The sequence below is a fragment of the Ambystoma mexicanum genome, chromosome 7p, assembly GCF_040938575.1.
Source record: "Ambystoma mexicanum isolate Mex_15411 chromosome 7p, UKY_AmexF1_1, whole genome shotgun sequence".
NCBI lineage: Eukaryota > Metazoa > Chordata > Amphibia > Caudata > Ambystomatidae > Ambystoma > Ambystoma mexicanum.
In genome coordinates, this window is record NC_090939.1 from 802,355,591 (window position 1) to 802,376,738 (window position 21,148).

At 45.9% G+C, this 21,148-nt stretch overlaps 1 protein-coding gene across 1 annotated transcript in view; it reads left to right on the plus strand.

Annotated features, from left to right (window-relative positions):
* Window positions 1-21,148, plus strand: part of MFSD9 (major facilitator superfamily domain containing 9) — a 203,706-nt gene that overhangs the window by 161,482 nt on the left and 21,076 nt on the right. The gene's annotated exons all lie outside the window — the stretch shown is intronic.

The following is a 21,148-nucleotide window of genomic DNA, read 5'->3' on the forward strand; positions in this document are numbered from 1 at the left end:
CCGCTGTACTATTTTGGTAAGGTGGAGGATTTTCCTCCAGCATAATGCTAGAGGTAAATCCTTCATCATAACGCCCAAAAAATGTCAAAATCGGCAGTATTACCACCGCTGGTAATTCCGGCGAAATCCCTATGGAGTACTATGAATTTCAAAATATGATGATTTTCACCATCCTCTACCACTTGTAATCCTGGGGTAAATCCGCAGGACCAAATGGCGGTAACAGTGGTGGTATTTCAGCAGATTTACTACCGAATGACCACCAAACACGTAATGTGGCTTGGTGTTTTACTTATCCCTACCCTAAATAATAGTTGGGCTTTATGAAAACCATTAACTAGAATGTCTGGGTTTAATGCATCCCTTAAACTGGGCAAAGGTGTTGGCACATTTACTCAGAGAAATTTGATTTATGTATAACTCCAGAAAGTAACTTTGACCTGCCTAAATTGCCTTAATTACAACATAAATAGGTGGTGGTATCTATCAGTGTTGGTAGGAACTTTGGAGTCTCTTCTGTACTAATACAGAAGTGTATCCCCATGTGGTAACTCACACGCTGGCTACCCAGATGGTAGCTCGAATATTGTTATAGTGCAGAAACTCACTTTATTCACTATTTATGCTTCCTCATCAGAACCCCCTTATTTTTGGGTTAATTTAGGGAAAACTCTTTACAAGCTCACAAATGACATCCCATTGTTGGCAGTGATTTTAAATTTACCGCTCCACTTGCAAAACGATCTGCTGGCCTTGCATGGCACACTTGCCCTCAGGAGCCCTGCACCCCAAAGGCATGTAGTTCACCTTCTTTCCCAACCTACACATAGCCTCCTTTCAAATTGACTATACATGTGTCAACAAGACTATTATATTTCGCCACTCAATCAGAGGTTTACATCATTGCCATTCCTTTCCATTCTCCATCCAGTACTTGGTCTCTGAGCTTGTAGGCCCCGTGAACCCTGATGGCATTTAGATGCTGGTCTTCGAGAATACATTGTTTCATGCATACACATTCTGGAAAACCTCCCAGATGTTCTCATGACTCCCCGAGTGTTATTGGATGCCTATAAAAACTCTTTCTGTGATATTTTAATCTCGGACACTGGTGACGTGAGGATAATAGAAAGTCAAGGATGGCAAAATATGGTATGCAGCCACAGGCAACACTGAGGATCAGGCACAGCGGCAGTCACCAAAATTAATCTTACAGATCAGGCACACATGGCCATTCTCGACCACAAGGCCCAATACCATCATAGCAAGAATAAAAGAGGACTGAATTAACATGTTTCCAGAAGCATAGACCAGATCTATCCTAATTTGCAGTGATTCAGAGTGATAATGGTACACCTAACAGATGATGCTATGATCACTAAAAACTTTCTCTCCTTTCAATCAAACAGAATACACATCAGAGGTGTCTCCTGCAAAATGTACTATCAGTACAATTCTTAGCAACATCCAGTCTCCATAAATCTACAAGTCAGACCTCCTGATATCCTTGAAGAAATTCAGGGGAACAGCTGCAAAAATAGGTCACCTGTGAGAAGGCCCCGGGACCTAGTGGCCTCAAGCTGGACTTTTACTGCGTCTTCCCTAATCTTTTAGCATCCACCATTTTAACTCTTTACATATCCATCCTAAACACACCAGGAACAAATGGCAAGATTAGAGGCATGAATAAAAGTCTTCCCCAAACCTGGCGGTGACCCTTTTGGTAGAGCATTATCATCCCATATGCCTTCTAAATGGAAAATGCAAAATCCATGCTAACATATCAGCAAATAGGACAAATCTAATGGGTGTGGCTCTTATCTCCACTGATCAAAAACTCAACAGCCCGTTTGCAATGTCAGTAATGCAATTTATTAATCACCATGCGTAATGTACAAAGAAATATCAAAACATAAATTCATCATATCCAATTCTGTTCTATTAAATAAACCCAGTCTGTGTTTCATAAAACCAGTGTTAACAGTAATTTTGAAAAAAGATAAAAAATTACAAAATCACAACTCGCCACCACACTACATTCGCTCAATCATAAAGTGCTTTGTGCCACCTTTCACTATATATTACTACAATCAGAGCTAGAGACCTTTGGCGACACAATGATATCATTTTTCTTCCAAAAAGGGCCTCTGCACTTATACACGCAATTATAAAAATAAACACATCATTTACTATTCCAATATTAGCTTGCCCAACATGTTTCGTTCCTGATCGGCTAGGTGACAAATCACAGGAACTTCTTCAGGGGCTTGGCTAATTGTCTATTACACAGTAGGGTACTTTCATATACACCTATATTCACACAGCCTAACCATCAATGTATGGTTTTAGAACTATACCTAGAATACACAAAGTTTTCTTCTCCATCATACAGCACTAATGACTAGTATGGGGTACTCTCTTTTTTACAGGACAAGAGTCACTCAGTTTAATCCTTTGTGAATTAGATTCCCTAGGCAGTCCTATGGGATAGATATCTGCAGTACACTGCAGTGATTCATGTTGTGTCCCTCGAGTCGCCTGTGGTGTGCTTCTCCATAAAATGTCACAGTTAGTCCATAAATTGAATTAGCAAAAGGCATTGTTTTTAACGGTTGTCAGCAGCAGCTTTCTGATTAAGTAGTGCAGCTCCGTATTCCTGGCATGCTTCCGTCCAGATATCTGCAAATATCACGAAGCACCCATGCACTTCAAACACTGTATAATATCTCCACTGAGCATATTGGGCCAGACAGGACTGGAATAATTTGAGGTTATTCTGTAACAGCATCAAAGCCAGAAAATATTAAACATTCTGGCGAGACTGCCAGGGTGCAGAGAACATGATAGACTTCACTAACAGCTCTGCAATTCCCAGAAGAATCTGCCTCACCATGGATGCACCTTAACGATGATAGTGTTAAGATGGATTTCTGAACTCTGACCTGGTGGGCTTAAAGTACTTTCGGTGCTGGTGCATGCGATAGTGAGGTAGAGCAAAAACGGGGTCTCTTGCAGGGGCTGTAATAGCTCAGGAAGGTGGGTGAGGCAATGAAGAATAAGTTACTTTTAGTCGAGGAGGGTCTTCCCAAGAGGGCAGAACAGGATCTAAGAGTTGGAAATAGGACAGTAGCACAGGCTACCCCGATAAATGTCAGTGGCCATCAAGAGACACTTGTGCGTAAAAATGGATGAATGCACCGGTGGCCACGAGTAAGGGTTGCAAGCACTCACGGACCCTAGACACACGTATGACCAAACTTCAGTCGAGGCCACTCCGATTGCGGGTTCAAATGCTGCAATTGTGTGGTTCTGCGGGTTTCAGCAGCTGAGTTCCAGGGATGATTCCATGGTGGGACAGTGGCGATTTCTCCTCTCCTGGTGAAGAGATCAGCGCAATTTCACTTCAGCTTGTCTCAGGGCACAGGGGGGGGCAAAGCAGCAGGGCACCCTCGAAGTTTGTCACCACGGCTGGGTGACACAGTGACCGTGTGCACTGTGGTTCAGATGTAATCTCCTAATTAGATTTAGGGCGCCTAGGTGTATGAAACTCGGCGGGAGAGTGCCTTATACCCAGTGCTTACGATCTTCAAAATCTCAAGAGTCAACCCGAGATGGCGGCTGTTCCAGTGCAACGGTCCTGTGCAAGCTGGTCAGCCCACTGGTTGGTCCAGGGACACTTGGAGAATGCTTGCTTTCTGGTTAATATAAAGGTGTTGAGAATAGTTGGTCCCTCTATTCTAATGGGTCAAAGCGCCTTTGCAGACCTAAGTTCGATCAGAACCAGGGTGGTCCAGCGGGACCAGGGTGCAAAACCTTCCAGCAGGTCACCAGCAGTTCCTCGACTCGGCTTCTTGGTTTCAGGAGACTTGGCTCCTATACGAAGTTTAGTGCAAACTCAAGAGATCGACCTGGTATAGGTGTTTGGGCCGTTCCCTTATCCAGAATCTCCTTTGCATCAAAAACGAAGAGGATCCAATGAGAGACCTGCTCACATACAGATATGCCAGACGTAGACCAATCACAGACCACAGTGGCCTCAGTCATTCCAAGCACACCAGACTCTATGGCACCCAGGATGTGTATTGGAACTAGACAATCACGCCCACATCCTGGAGGCACATACACAAGGCATGCAGAAGCCCACAAAAGCAGTGTGATTCGCGGGAGAATGCATGGCCAAATAAGGACTGTCCCGGGTCTGCTCGACCTGGAGAAGGCAAAGGGACAATATGGCCACAGGACAGAACAAACAACCTTGTGGCAAGGCCATTTTGGGCACTGCCCACCGTTCAGGTCCAAACGCGGTAAGCGCAGTGTGGACCACAAGAAAGGGTTACAAATATATGAAAAATAAGTTACCACCAGCTCTGTCCAAGGCACATTTGTACTCCTACCGAAAAATCCTTCGAGGGTGTCTAGGGCCTTAAAAATGAAAGGAAGACTCCAGCGCACTGTACTGTAAGGTACTTTGTGCACTGGTAACATGTTGCTAAAAACTTGCAACAAAGAAAAGAACTAAAGGGAAACAAAGTCTCCCAGTACTGACTGTCTTTAAGGGCATGCCAGTTTCTCCATAACAAAGTGAGTGAAAACCCAGTAGAGTGCAGCAGAAGGCTGTGCTCCACTAGCAAAAGGTCAGGCTATGGTGTTCAGACAACAGCAAAAAGTTGGAGGGTTCACCACTGAAGGGGAAATTACACATTAATGGAAATCTTTCCTAATGGTCAGTCTTTGAGGAGATTGTTACCCACAGGAAATACCCTCGTAATTGTTAACCCACAGGAAATACCCTCAATCCCTTGTGATTGTTAACCCACAGGAAATACCCTCAAACCCTCCAGAGCGGAGACAACAAACAAGGCCATCCAGTAAAGAGCGGAAAAAGAAAAGACCGCTGACTGGCAGTTTAGCAGGATCAGATGGAGATCTAAAGGCTAATTCGCAGAGAGCGTACCGGAGAGAACAAACTCAGAAAGTGAAACGTGATGGAGGACCCCAGAAATCCCCTGGCAGCCTTAAAATTTGGTCAGGGAGAGACAATGATTCAGACAAGGCAGCGCTCGTCGGATCGGAGGCTATGGCCAGAGAGGTAATAATAATGAGAGTCAATCCCCCAGCAAAGACAGGGACCAGCACATACAGAGTGGTAATGAGCATGGAGGTCTGAGCAGGCGATGACCATGTGTATGGACAAGGACCAGGACAGACTGGACAGAAGGGTAGCTGGCCAGAGACAAGATGGAGATGAATTCCCCCTCTCCCTCACACATTCCGTAGGGATCAGTAATGGATAACAGGAAGGGAGAGAACTCTGCTGATCCGAGAAACCTGACCGGGTAAGAACACTTAACATAAATGATCAAAGAACGCCCTCTACAAGAGGGATAAACCATGCATTGAGAGGCCTGAGCTGAAGCACAGAGGGAAGAGACGATACAAACACGCTGCAGGCCTTGGCAATGGAGGATAGGTACCTAGTAGCGAGGACTCGAAGGACAAGCATACCCAAGTGAGGTAAGGGCCAAAGAAGGAGGACACAGACAGCTCAAGATAAATGGTAGGTCCCATTCCCTGGACAAGAAAACAGAAAATATGTGACACAGAAAATTAGAGCTTTCAGAGGATAAGAGAGGTTTTTCTTATTATTCTCAAATTTCCTGACACTACAAAGAGACACAAAAGGAATCGAAGGGCCACGCACGTAAAAACAATGTGCCAGGAGGAAAAAACCAAGTGAAAGTTGAAAGCAAATCACATGGGGATGAATGAAGTGGAAGGGAGAGTCTTACAGAAATGAACAATAAAGTAGGGTGTACCTATGAACCATACAAAGAGGAATACTAAGCGGAACATGGAGACAAATGCAAACACCCCAATATTAGCAAATGTGGCTACCAAGAAAAGATATTGCAGACGTTATGACAGAAATAAAAGCACAGACAAGGTGTTAGCCAGGGGCGGGCTTACAAGGTGGTCAAGGGTCAAATGCCCTCCAGACTGGCTGGGCTGTTGCTTCCTAGGCGAGGGCTGCAAAATCCACACAGAAAAAGTATTAAAAACGAGGAAATCCTTCAGAATGTAGCCTGCCTGTAAGGGACAGAGTGCTGCAAAGACTGCTCAGCTCCTGTCTAGATGAGATGGGGCATTTTTGTATTGATTTCAACAATGTTGCAAATGTGCCTGGGCCGCACCCCGCTCATGGGCCTCCACAGTGAGTGAGAGGGAGAAAAACATGCCTAGCAGTCACACGACTAAAAACCGTACAACTAAAAACCGTACAGTGGCAATGTGAACATTTTAATGACCAATTTTGTAAGAAGTTACATGTTCACACTGCCCAGAGGCAATGTAAGTATTTGAATGACAGATTCTGGATGGTAATGTTGCCATTCACCAATAATCTGGTACAATCCTCAGTACCTTATCACTATTCTTTGTTGCTGAGCAAGTAATGGTTCATATCTTAATAATGTGTCCTCGGTTTCATTTTATAAGAATACTTCCAGTATGTTCTGATGAATTTCTTGATCACTGGTGAGTTTATTTCAAAAATAGATGAATGGATACTACTATATGGTGGTTTTAGAAACTGCTGGTTGGTTGTTTGTGGTACACATTTTCAGATGACAAACGCACAAAGAAAGATGTAAAATGTAACTATTCATTATTAGTAGACTACAAAGTGAGTCATTGATAGCTTTTCATTGTCTTTTCCAGTACACTCATGTGAACATTGAAAGACAAACCTACAAATCATTTGTTTACTGGGTTATGACCTATACTTTCTTGCATCTGGTCCATACTAGTTTTTTTTTCTTTTTTTATTGAGGTTTCTCAATTAGTTTATTTGTATCTGCAGCATGTGCAAAACAGAGTGAGGCATTCTGGCCCAATGCCTTACATTTTGCATGAGTTAAGAGACTGAATGCACTGACGTGCAAGGTAATTATTTGTTAAGATATATATATATTCATTGTACATAAGTGTGTTTATCATTGTGTACTATGTATGCATGTGTTTCACCCACATGGACCTTCTCATAGCAACCTTTACAAAGATGTGGTTTTAATATTTGCAACATTTCCAGTGTTGCACAGCTGTAGTAACCCCAAATTGAAAAACATAGTATATGGTTTTTGTATACAATTCCTTCATCACTTTCTTCAATATTCCTTCTTGAGTTTCACTTGTAATAAAAATCTGTTGTGATCATTAGACTATTTTAAATTATATCAGTTTCAAATATGTTTCCCCACAGCGGGTGTTAACTCATCCCAAAAGTTAGATGGAGTAAGTAGGTTCGGTCATTTCAATTATGCATGTTTCTCATGCTTGCCGTGTTGAGATAGATTTTGTGATTTTTGCGTTGCTGTGCACCTACAAATGAACATATACACATGTATAGATACAGAGTTGCATGAACACAAAAGCATCCTTCCAAATATACGTTACACAGTTACGATACTTGCAAACGTGCCACAATCCTTGTAAACACAAATAGATGGAATAGATCTGCTCTCACTCCCCCTCCGCCACCGGCTCCCAGACAGACTCCCTCACAGTTTCTCTGCCTCCATGAATCGAACTAGGCAGCTGACTTTCCAAGATAATGATGTTGGGAGTACGATCACAGCCAAGTCTCCTTGGTGTTTTTAGCTCTATGTTGTCCAGGTAGAAACCTTAGTGCTCAAATTCCCAATATAACCCCAACTACAGCTTCTAGTTTTGTCTGGCAGAAGATGATTGTCAAATCAAGTTAGTCTACCATCTACATAAGGTTATTAAGGGTCAAAGAATGAGCTTGGTTTGAAGGCAAATTGAAGGGGGTTAAGTGGTAAGGAATTGGTGACTGAGAAATAAGGCATAGGAGGGAAGTTGAGTTTAGGGTTAAGAGATGGAGTAATAGATGTTCCCTGTGCCTCACATCGCCGTCCGAGAGACTGGATGGTGCTTTCCTCCCTTGTAATCCCTCACTGATACTCCCTCTACCCTTTGTCCCTCCACATGCCCCCTTGACATTATGTTGGCGCTTGTGCCACACAAGTTAATCACCGCCGATGAGCCCGCTCTGCCTTGCTTTGACCGCAACTCTACAGTGATCTCCATGCCGCTCGCCACTCCTGCTTCCATTCCTAGGAGCCCCAGCAGATCCTTGACACCACCTTGCTGCATATGCTCATTACTGCGCCCACCCTTACCCACACTCCTACAGTGGGCACACATACATGGCACCAGTCCCCCATAGCTATACAGAATAACCATATTCATGTGCACAACTGGTATGACCTGTCACCTCGCAGCCCTCTATTTCCTGCAATGACACACTTTGGACCAAGTTCTGTCCCACTGAACAAACCCGCTTTTGCATCCTCAACGCCATCTCACAGATCCCACCCTCCCCGCCACCACATTCCTCTCTCCTGTGCTCTAGCCTTCCATGCTCTGACATCCCCATACAACCAGTGACACTCTTATCCCATATACCGCCTCATGCCCCAGCATGCACACCTTCACCAGCCCATAGCCACGGATGCTGCCACACACCTCTGCTGCTCAGCCCACACACCACACTCTGGCTATTGCCACCAACCGTACACTGCGCAGTCCCAGTCCTGTGCACCTGGGCCGTAGCCCCATGAATAAAAAGTTTGTCATAGCAGCAAGCTGCCAGCGTCCCACACCCTGTATCGGCAATTCAGGAAGTACTCTACCTGCTTGGGAATAACCTGTAGGTCTGTGCTCAGGGTCAGAACTCATCTCTCCACCATCTTTACAGCTCTACTATCTGGTACTTCTAAACTGAACAGACTAGGCTATCAAACCACCGCTCCTACCACCCTGCCTGCAGATGTGGTAACTTAGGCCCACACCACCCCATCCACTGACATAGCAACCCAGGCCCACACCTGCCCGGTTAAACCAGCTAAGCAACCAGAAGCTCTAAAATGTGCTCACATCAATGTTCGCTCATTTGGCGCACATGCTATTGACATCCTTGACCTTATCCTCGTACATCACTTGGGCAACGTAGCCACCACAGAATCGGGCTCACTACTCTCCATATCTATCCCTCCCCCCCCCCCCCCCAACTACAACATTTTTAGGGCAAACCGCCTCATCTCCATAGGAGGAGGGGTAGCCCTCATAGCTAAATCCTCCTTAAAGATTAGACCCTCCCCCTTCCCACCACCCCCGGGGTATGAAATGTTTTATTCTACTTAAGCTCACCACCAATCCCCAAACCACTCTCAACCTGCTCCTGATCTACCGGCAGCCTAACATACCCAGCTGTCCCGATATTGACAGCCCACTCCTAATAACTCCTCTTTTGAAACCCATGACTAAATGTATCATATTGGGTGGTCTTAAACTAGGGTATAATGATGCCACTGACCACAAAACGGCGGATCTCACCCTAATGCTCAATTACTCAACTTATTGAGTTGCCATCCCACTCTAAAGGGCGCACCCTGGAGAAATCGATCCTTAAGGCAAATGTGACTATCAACATATCGGCCATCAATTCAGTATCCTGGTTCGACCACTCCCTCATCCACTTCAATCTCTCCTTTACCAAGCCACTCAACATCCAGCTACCTACACTGAACCCCATACAAGTTTGGAACACCCAGAAACGGACTCTTGAAACCCTACAGCCCTTCCTCATAGCCTCACTGAGCTCAAGAGCACATGCACAGAATAACTAACCACAAGACCTAGCCAACCACTTCTACACATGTCTGCTCCAAGTGCTTGACCAGAATGCACCCATCAAAAGCAAAACATCCAAGCTCCTTAAACCTAATAACACCTGGTTCTCAGAGGATCTTGTATAGGCTTGGCTATAGGCATGGCAGGGGATCTCTAGCAGTCACCCCAATTACCAGCAGAGAACACCTGGGCCCATCAAAGACTCCCCTCCACAGGAACAGAAGAATCGGCCATGGGGCAAAGTTACTGTCTTTTATTATCCAACAAAATGACAGGGATCACACCAGAAATACAAGTATCCTCTGAAGCTCTCAGCTTCTAAGCATGTCTCACCCGGTTCTATCCCGGTGTGATGTCACAAATCCAGGTTCAATCCCAGAAACCTATCCAACGTTCACATTGGTCAGTTTGGGTGAGATGCACATAGGAGCTATAAAGGTTGGTTCTACTATTCTACTATTGGATAGCCACATCTAATGGCTCCTCCTAGGACCACCTCTACTAGTGTCAATCTACAATGTTGCAGGGTCACAGCGAGACCATTGCAACAAATTATATCCTCATGTGGAAGGTGAATCTGGATTGGGCAGAATGTGTCCTCCCATCCCTGGGACCCTGGCCAGTTACCAGACTGAGTGTACCTTTTCAAGGCAATGGGAATGAACCTAGAGGTTCAATGTGTTCTCTAATGTTGCCATCTCTGATCACCTACGCCTGAGAGAGTGCATTCAGTTAGCAGTTCGGCGGCAACACTCTTCTGGTGTGATGGGAACAGCCTTCTCTCCATCTACATTGGCCCAATGGGCATTGTCCTGATCGGATGGGTCACGTGTGTTGAGACCACGCACTTAAGCTGTCCTGCTTGTAATTCTGAGGATTTTAGCCTGATTATCTGCAGGTGGCTCATCACCTTGGTAACTGGATGTTTCCTGTCTCCACTTGTTCTTGGCTGGGTGCATCGTCTCTGCTCACCTATGGCTGCGGCAATCTTGTCCGCTTCTCCATGTACCCAAAGCCTGTTTCTCCTTTCTCATTCACTTCAGATACCTATAGCTTCCCTATTGTTCCTTATGGCTTTTCCATGTTAGTGGCAGTGAAGCATGTGTAAGCTAAATATATGAATACTTGGCATCTTGCAGTTTCACCTTTGGCAAAAGATATGAAAATATAGAGGTATGTATCCATACTCTGTCTACGTGGGTCATAAGCATGTGTTTCGTGCATATATGCAATACACTAGTCCATGTTTGTGTAACTTCATGAATGAATAAATATGATCTTCATGTATAAGTGTAGCTATGTCGTGATGTCAGGGATGAAGTCATTGATTTCTGGGTTTAGCAGTCAGTCGATCTGCTCGGTGGTTGTCATTTCCATATCGTCCAAATCATCGATTGGATATGGTCTAAATGGCTGTCTGATAGAGTAACACTTTTCACACCTGCCATACATCGATGATTGTGGTGATGGGCCCAAGAGCGAGGCACATCTGTTGTTTCTCTGCCTTCGTGTTGAGAGTCTTTTCTGGGGCATGAGTCATATTTGGCCCCATCTACAATCCACCCTCCTGTCGATGAGTCAACCACACTATCTACGCAACTCTGTTTATCTGCAATTATGGGAGCCAGACCTTTGGTATCCCTCCAAGATGTCCATAGTACTTTGCATGGTCATCCAGGCTCCATGTGACATAACGGCAGTCTCCATCAGGGTTGCACCAAACCAATTTTCCCCAGTAGTCACAGGTGTTGTATGGGAACTGGAGCACCGTTCATGTCGAGAACAGAGGACATTGTGTCAGTTGTGATTTCAGTGCATTCTGTGTCTTTGTTTCCTCCTCTTCGTCTGTCTCTACGTCTATCAGTACTTTCATTCCTAAAGTCTTTTCGTTGTCTTTCTACACTGCGTGATGATTCTCCTCTTCTGTATTCATGCTACAATCTCTCATTTTTTTTCTACCTCTATTGCTTCTTTTGTGAAGTAGTAGAGCTTGTACATCCAGTTCTATTTCTATATCATCACATTTGTCTACAAGTGTTGATAATAGGTTCTCAAGCGCTTCAAACAATTCATGTGACCTCATACTATTGTTGCTGACATCTAGGTTGCAGCCATATGCACTACCATCCCTCTCAGCTGATCCTGAACAGCTCACATAGGAGCTGGAAGGTGGGACAGCATCTCCGCCCAAACAACCCGCCTCAAATATTACCCCTGTTACATCATCCAACACTATACACATTCTCGATACAACAAGCAGAGTAATTATAGATGGGTTTCCACGCGTTAATTGTGGGTCGGTCTGGGCTACATTTAGCAGAAAAGCATGAAAAAATAGTCTTGGCGGAATCATTCATTCAGTTTCTGTCCATATCACAAATCTAATATTCTTGGAAGGAATTAAGTCTATTGAAAATCATAGAGCTTGAACAGTCTTTAGTTTCTCGACAAATATCTATTGTAAGGAAAAGAAAGTGTGCCTAATCTAGGTGTTCGTATTGTCCCTCCATAACTCGTTGGTCCTGGACCGTGTTATTCGCGGTTGTCATTCTTCTTATTATTTATCTTTTCTTTCTTCTTGCATCAAATCGTCTTCTTTTAAACAGGAAGAGGTCTCACTGCAGCAGGGCTTAACGTCTCCAGTGTAATTCCACACTGTTTACCCCCCTGAGTTTAACTGTACGACCTGTGGCATTTTCTACCACTTAGGGAACCTAAAGCCTGGGTTTGTACCAGGGCCTTACAAAATTTTGCAGTAAAACGGTATCCCCGGTAACGTAGTGGTTGTTTGGAAAGTCCTTCATTCTTGTCTGTGCTGTTATCTTCCTCAATGTTCTTTGACCTCACCCCCCGTGCCTGCAGTTGGCGAGAAATGTGACCCTTGTGTGTGATTCCCCACCCACGCCCTCTCCTGCTTGGGCTGCCTCCTCCTCTTTTGCTCTCTGCCTCACACCCCTGCATGGTGCTCTGTCTCCCCTATCTTCTCTAACTGCTATACTATCTCCTATCCTTCTCACTATGCCTGGTAGGAAGATGCTCAAAAGGGACATCCTAGTCTCCAAATCAGGCCTCCCTATCACTGATACCTACACCAGTGCTTCCTGCAGACAGACCCTCACTGGAATCCTCTTTGTCGTTCCTTCACCAGGCTTATGGACCCCCATATGGTCTCTGTTCTCTCTCCTTTTTCCTGCTCTCTTGTTAATGATGGCACTTGGTGGGAGGCCCTCCTGGCCCCCTTCCACTCCTCCAAGACCATCATTAATGTCCATCTGAATGGTGCCATCTTGGTCCAGGGCCCTCAGCCCAATCCCCCCACGTCACTGGCTTCTCACTTCACCACTAAAATTTAGGACATCCTGTCCACTCTCTCCTCCTCCTCTCCGTCTACAACTCCTGGCCCCTCTTCGGCCACCTCTCCTCCTCCTTTCTCCTCCTTCCCTGTGTTCACTCTCAACGATGTTTCTAGACACGTCCGATCCATGAAAGTCTTGTTAAAGCAGGTGCTCCTCTGCTCCTCCAGAACCATCAAAGACCACATCGACACCCTCGCTCCAGCCTTGGCCGATTTCTGCAATCGCTCTTTTGCCACTAGAACCTTCCCTTTCCCCCTAAAGCACTCCCCTTTGCACCCTCTCCTCAAGAAGCCCTCTGCTGATTCTACCTCTCCAGCAAGCTACCGCCCGATCTCTAGTACTTTCCTGGGCAAACTCCTGGAAAAGCTGGCCACCTCCCAGCTTACTCTCCATACTGAATCTGTTGGTTGTCTCCATTACCACCAGTCTGTCGTTAGAGCAGCCAGAAGCACGGAAACTGCTATCCTGTAAAGCCTCGCTCTCTAATCTCAATGCTAACCTTCCTTCTGTCCTCATTCTCCTCGATATATCCTCTGCTTTCGATATGGTCAACCACGCCATCCTGATCAATCATCTCCGTGACAACCTGGTCATCACGGGTTCAGCCCTAGCCTGGTTGACATCCTTTCTCTCAGATTGACCCTCTCAGATCCAGCTTGGCTCCTTTCTCTCTACCACCTCTTTCTCTACATGTGGTGTTCCCTAGGGTTCTAACCTCTCACCCTGGCTCTTCAACTATTACCTGGAATCTCTAACCCACCTCATCTTTACCTTCTGCTCTAACTTTCAGTGTTATGCGGATGACACTCGGCTCTCCTTCAGGCTCCCCTCATTCTCCTCTGCTCTCTTGCTCATACCCGACTGTCTATCCGCGATTCGGGAATGATCTCTGCCTTAATGCCAGTAAGACTGAGATCCTTCTTATTGGGACCCCTGCTCCCTCTTTCCCTCCTTTAATCTGGCCGCCCACCATGGGCCCTCTACCCACACCTTCCATCTTTGACTCCACCCTCTCCTTCTCTCCTCACATCTCTGACATCTCTAATAAGTTGCACTACCAGCTGCACCTCCTCAGAGGTAGTCTTCCTAGTCTCACTTCCCATAGAAGCTCACTCTCTCTAGAGCCCTAGCTCTCTCTAAGCTGGACTACTGCAACAGCCTCTTTCTAAATCTGCCTGCCTATACTCCTTGCCCTTTGCAACTAATCCGGAACAGGACTGCAAGACTTGTCCTTGGCCTCAACCCCAGGGATTGTATCTCTCCAGCCATGAAATCTCACCACTGACTCCTAGTGGCTGCAAGGATCAAGTTCAAGACACACTGCATCCTCCACAGGTCTTTCTGGGGCCAGGGATCACACTACATCCAACTCTTTCTTATTAAGCATCTTCCTTCTCGAGCCCTTTGCTCATCCACCTCCAACTCTCTGAGGGTCAGAAGCTTCTCCAGGCAGAGTGTTATGGGGAGATCTCTGTCCTCTGCTTGGGCCTCCCTCTCAAATAGCTACCCTACCTCTCTCAAATGTGAGCAGGACCTCCTAGGTTCCGGAAGTAACTCCAGACCTTACTCTTTGCTTCTGCTTTATCTCTTTCTCTCCCCTGCTGATGCTCCTGTCTACTGCGCTAACTGGTTACCTCTCCGCCCACTGAATCCCACAGGCACCAGGTTCCTGCAAGACCAGCAGCCCCTTGCACTGCCTCCGGGCCTCCCACCCACTTACGGCCTGGATCTGCAACCCTACAGTCCCCTGCCTCCCTGAACTCACTGGAGCCACCACCCTGGCAGCACTTAGTGTTTTTTCCACTGCATTCCCCCCTCGCCGCCCTAGCACTTCTCTTCTTCCCTCCCCCTCACACTTGCACGATCTGAATGACACAAGTCCTAGTAAGATAGTTTGTTTTGTCCTCCCTCTGTCTCTCCTTCCTTGTCTTGTCACGCCTAGAAACACTTGTGTTCAGGTGCGTTATAAATGACATATCATATCATAAAAGACACACTAGTCATCAAAGAAGCCACATATTTGTACATTTCATCTCCAAAATCATTCGATGTTGCATGTGAATCTGTCAATGCCCTAGTGGGAAGAGCCTGAGGAAGTTGCGTGCGCTGTCCTGTTGCCACCTCATGGGGCTTTGTGGTGGTCGGATCTGGGCTGATTGTGCAATGCGAACAGTGCTAAGGGCAAACAATGAAACCATCCCTTTTTTAAAGTGACTTTTATCTTGTCAATCTTTTCTTTGAGCAGGCTGTTGAGGCGCTCAAAAACCCCATTCAGGATAATGTAGTTGCATGAGCACAATCTGCAATAATGCTTTTGGGAGTACTAGCTTGCCTGTGCTCTCCTATCGACACAAAGCATCTGTAGGGGATATTGAACATCCCCTTCTCACCCATAATTCTTTTTCCTCTACTGGAGCCCTTCCCTGAAACTCTATTATCTGCATAGCTGGTGATGTATTCTAGCCTTTGTTTGGAATCGTAATGTGCAAACGGATACATGTGTTTGATGGGGTATCAAAGGGCCTCATTACGAGTGTCCCGGTCCGGAAACAACGGTGCCGATAAGCCTACCGGCACTGTTTCCGGATGGCAGACTACGATTCCGCAGGCGGATGCCATCCCACCAACCAGTGCGGTGCCAGTGCGGTGCCGGTGCTTCTGTGTTCCCCATTCCCATTGAGTCCTGTCGGATTCAGTGGGAATGGGGAATTACAAAATTACCAGTGCCTGAGTTCCCGGTCATTTTTTACAGGTCCGGTGGCAAGCCGCCGGTATCACCAGACCCGTAATGAGGCCCAAAGTCTGTTATATGCTGCGTGCTTCGCTTCTGCGTCTGCTGCTTCATTGCCCCGGGAGATTGGGTCCTCACCCCTCGTGTTGGCCTGGCACTTCATTACTGCTAATGCTGATGGGAGTTGCGCGTCTATGAGCCTGCCCAATGGGGGCGCGTGCTTCACTGCTGTGCCGGTAGCACGTCGAAAGCCCCTCCTCTGCCATTGTGACAGCCCAGAGTGTACTGTAGATGTCACGTAGGCCGAATCTGAATACACTGTCCCTTCCTGTTCCCTGTGCCCTTCTAAAGCCATTATGATAGCCACTAAGTCTGCTGCTTGTGCTGAAAAATGTGAAGGCAATCTCATGCTTGCTATTCCTAATGCTGTACCGTCTGCTTTCAGTCTCACCACTGCTGTCCCCGTATGTCTTTCCCCTTTTGTCTTGACTATTGTCGATGACCCGTCTTTATAAAGCACTTCTCCCCCACAATGGGAAGGTCGTCCTATTGTTCTATGTACATAGTACAGTCCCGTACATAGTCTCCCTCCTCCGCTGGTGCAGCTAGAAATGTCACCGGGTTTACAGTCCTGCACCTTACTATCCTTATTCCTCAAGATAATTACCTCACATCCAGAAGATCTCTGTGTAGTTAACGCACTCTTTGGTCTTTCAAGGATTGCAAAGAGGGCATGCTCCATGTAAAGTGTGGTGGTGCACCCCATAATTATACTCATTGACTTCTCTACTGCGAATGCGGCAGCAGCCAGAGCTTGTTCGCAAAGGTAATGTCCTCTCATTACTGGGTCTAAACATCCACTATAAGACAACGGTTTTTGTCCTAGGCTAGTCATCTTTGGAAGTACTGCCATCATCACTATTCCATTGGAATGCGAGAACAAATAGAATTTGTCATGGTACTCTGGGATTCCTAGTACTGGAGCTTTTCATATTGCTTTCTTCAGCTCTTCGAATACTTAGTCATTTTGTGTGTCCATAACAACTTGCCATTCCCTCTGTGTGCCTCCCTGAGCCCACTCAACAAGGGTCTCGTATATGTGCTAAAGTCAAACACCTAGGCCCTGCAATAATTGCAAAGGCCTAAGAGCTGCTGCATTTCTCTCACTGTCTTTGGCATCAGTGTTCTGCGGATGGCCTCTGCCCTTTCTAGAGTCACTTTTTGACCATCATGTGATATCGTAACCCTTTTCTGCCAATACTGTCAGCAAGTATACTGAGTAATTTCAACACTGGTCTTCTGTCTTGCTTCAAATCAAAATCTCATCCATGTATTGTATGACAGGCTCTTTATCTGTATGTTGCCTAGATCCATCTGAAGGACCCTCTTGAAGATAGACCGGTGATTCACAATACCCCTGTGGTAATCTTGTATGTTTCCACTTCCGGTTTCTGTATAGAAAAGATGTTAAGTCCCGTGACTCATAAAGTGGTATAGAAAAGAAGGCAGCCTTCAAATCATTAGCGTGAAGTGGGTAGCTTCTGTCGGAATGCTACACAGAATTGTCGCTGGATTCAGAACGAATAGGAATTCTGCTTCAACAATTTGATTCAAAGGATGCAAGACCTGAATAAAACGCCACAATCCACCGGTCGTCTTTTTCATAAGATACAGTGCAGTGTTATACTGCGATTTTGAAGGCACCAGAATGCCCTGCTTCACTAATGCAGTGATCGGCCTATAAATGCCCTCATCTGCTTCCCTCGATAGAGGATACTGTCTGACTCCTGGTAAAATAGCTCCTGGTTTAAGCTTTATCTTCACTGTTCCTATCCTTTTAACAGTCCCACGTCATAGGGACTATTGGTCCATAAAACACTGGGTACCCGCCCTAAGTCTTCCTCGAGAAATGGTGGTGGTGGTTTTCACAACACAGCCATTCTCTGTGACAATTCCCTGTAATGTATTCTTACCCAATGTGTAACGTTCCTGTCAAACATCACCTCATGGCCTGAGAGATCGTCTTGGAACAATTCCTCATCTGTCATGTCAGTCAATCTGTATCCTTCCCCTGCTACAATTACTGTGCTCCATGATCGTCCTGTGTTGTCAGTCCCATGCAATACTGTTCTCTCGTCTCTCACTTTAACTGCCTCAAGTTCTATTGGGATCACCTTGTCTTCCTTCTTATCTAAGGGAATCTCCGGTCTAAATGCGTAACAGCACAGCTTACCCTGTATCCCTGGGAGCCATACTATCAACACTTCTACCCCATATGAAAACAGTTCAATTTCTATAGGCACCTTCCCCTCTTCACCATCTGGCCACAATACGCTTGTATGAGTTCCTTTGTGTTCATGTATTGAATTCCTGGTGTCGAGCACACTATCCCCTGGTCTATGAATAAAATGGTCATGTTAAGTTGGCTCATCATGTCTCGACCCATTATATTTACTGGTGTCTGCTGGGAATATAACAGCGGCATGGTCAAGTCATGTTCACTCACAGAAAGTGGTAATTTGTCAGTAAAAGGAACCATATCCTTTGCCTCAGAGTAGTTCCCCAACCAGATTGGGTGTGACGGATAGGATCGAACACATTAGGTCTGTCTGTGGGCTGTCATATTGTGGAAATAATGATATTCCCGTCCCTGTAAATGGATTACCCCCACCACAGTCTCCCCTCCCATTTTTCAAGTCTTAATGTGTCCTAATGTGTCGTGGTTATGATGTTCTGTTGAACCAGTGTCTGCTGTGCCGGTTTTAATGGCTGCATGTGTCCCTGCATCTTCAGTGCATGTCTCACGGGCTGGTATTGCTGCATTTGCATGTCTTGAGTATGTGTCTGTTGTGGCACATACATCTGTGCTTGCGTGTGATGTTGAGCATAAAATTCGGTCTTCTCAGTCTGGTTTATGGGTTGTTGCTGCATTCCCCCATTTTGATGCATCCCGTTCTCTGTCCATGCACACTTGAGCTATGTGGCCTTGTCTCCTGCAAATCCAGCATACTATGGGATCCCTCATTGGTCTTTGCTGGCCCCCATTAAATCCTCCTACGTTCTGTTGCATTGGTTGTCCAAACCCTCTTGACTGAGGTATCCCTCCTCATGTCCACTGATTCATATCCACTCATCCTGCAAAATGTTCCCCTGCCAACTGCGGTCTGTCCTGTGCATGCTGAGTAACTACTCACTCTCCACTCGTCAGCACCGCCCCTTCCATTGTGTGCTTACATAATTTCCTCTGCACTAACTTTGCTTCTTCTTGTCTTCTTTCCTCACACTTCTTTCTTGCATTGTCTTGCAGTAGCCTGCAATAGTGCACTGTAGTTAGCTGAATTTCTGAGCACAGCTTAGCCTACATTTCCAGTAGCTTCCTTTTGCACTTGCTCGTGTAACCCGTCATAATATGCGGTAAAATAAACCCACTGTTTTGTCCCACGGTTCTATCGTCTCAAGGCACCATTTCTCTTGAATTTGTTGAATATATTGAAGTGGCTCTTCATCCTCATGCATTTTGTGTGCCATAATTTCGCTTATATCCCAGGTGTCTGGGCACTGTACCCTTACAGCTTGCCATAGGGCCGCTCACAGTTATTGATGTGTTTTGTGCTGTCACTCTGGGATACCCTAGTGTTAGGGAGAATTCTCAGAAATGTGCTAATTCCCTTCTACCTTAGAGACCCCCAGCTCTTTTGCTGGAATTTAGGACTTGTAATTTCTAACCTGGAGAGAGTAAGACCTTTTCCCCACTCTCTCATGTATTTTTCTCTGATTTGGACTCTGTGTTTCCTTTGACTTTGGAGTCTGACAAACTCCATAGGTATCATCTTTACATTGTGACACAAAGCACCGTCAGTGCAGTGGTACAGGGAAGTCTCTTAGATTTCCCAAAGGTTTCTGGACCCAGCACACACTATCCCACCATTGGGTGCTGGAAGGGTTACTTACTATCCTCTTTATCTAGTTTCTCATGTAACATGTTTGTTACCTTGTCTAAAATTAATGGCTGGTGGCAGTGGTTTACTTTTTACTACCATTGTATGTTTTTACTGCGAGCTGCGTTCACAGCTTCAGTAAAGCACCCATGGGTGCCAATTTTGACAAAATGACCCACGGTCTTGATTTTTTGCCATTTCTTGTTGGAAAGGTCCTTCTTGAGTTTTACTCAAGTTTGGTCCCTTTGTCCGTTTTGGATTTGGCAGGATTAACGAGTGAAGCCCACCTCTGACTCCAGTATGTCTGGCAGGGGTAGGAAGTGAGGGAGGTGCCCGAAACTCCTTGTGCTTAATCCCCTTGATTACAGGAATGCACCCAAAGTTGATTGGCCGTCTGGTGATCCTTGGAGGACAGCCACCCTGTTGTGTGATTGACAGCTAGGCTGGAATGAATGGGAGAAACCTGAATAAAAGGCGAGGCTTTTTGGCTTGGAAGGCAGAGTGGACCACTGGACGAAGGAATCCGAAGAAGAACTTGTAAGAGGTGCCTGCTGCAACTCCTGGACTGTTGGTTTGCCCAGTGAAACCCTGCTGCTGTGCTGAGGCTCAGAATTCGCATCGACTAGAGACTCCCTGCAAGGACGACGTCTCTCCTTGGGTTGGTTGGACCAAAAAACCCCAAAGCTAACTCACCTGGACATCCTCTCAGAGCTGGCAGTAATTCAGCTGCTGTTGCTGGATCCTCAGGACTTCCCTGACGCAGGACTGAGCAAGCCTGAGCCACCTCAACAGAGTGTTGGATCCCAGATGCAAGGAAAGTCTGAAGTGGTATCCGAGGACCGCAGTGTTGCTATTTGCTGTAGACGTGAGGAGCTGAAACCACGAAGTGCCACTGAATTGAAGTTTTCCCATTGCTGACTCTGACCCTGCCATTGCAGTGCAAGAGTCCACAGTCGTCCTCCCTCTTGTCCCTCGACTGAGGCCCAGGAACAACAGGATCTGCAGAGCTGTACAGGAACAGATGCCAGCTGGAACCATTTCTTTTAACCATAGGTACTGTAAACCTAAGAGGACTTACCTCTTGTTGTGTAGCCTCAATTGTTCTCAGTTGAGACGTGCCTTGGTTGCCATTGCAGAGTTGCTTGCAGCTTTGTCCCTTGCAAGCGTTCCAGCTTGTGGCCCTTCAAGTGAATCTTATTTCTGCAAACATTTCTAAAAACGTTGTGCTAGACTTTTACTCACCCGCAAAGAAGATCTTCAGCGCCCCTAGACTTTGCTCAACTAGCATTGGTTGTCCTGGCTCCCTGAGAGACTCTCCTTACCTCTGACTTTGTGCTTTTGCCTTTTCTCCAGGCAAGGTTTAATTTACTTTGCATTGGAAGGTTTAAAAAGTACCTACCAGTTTATGAATT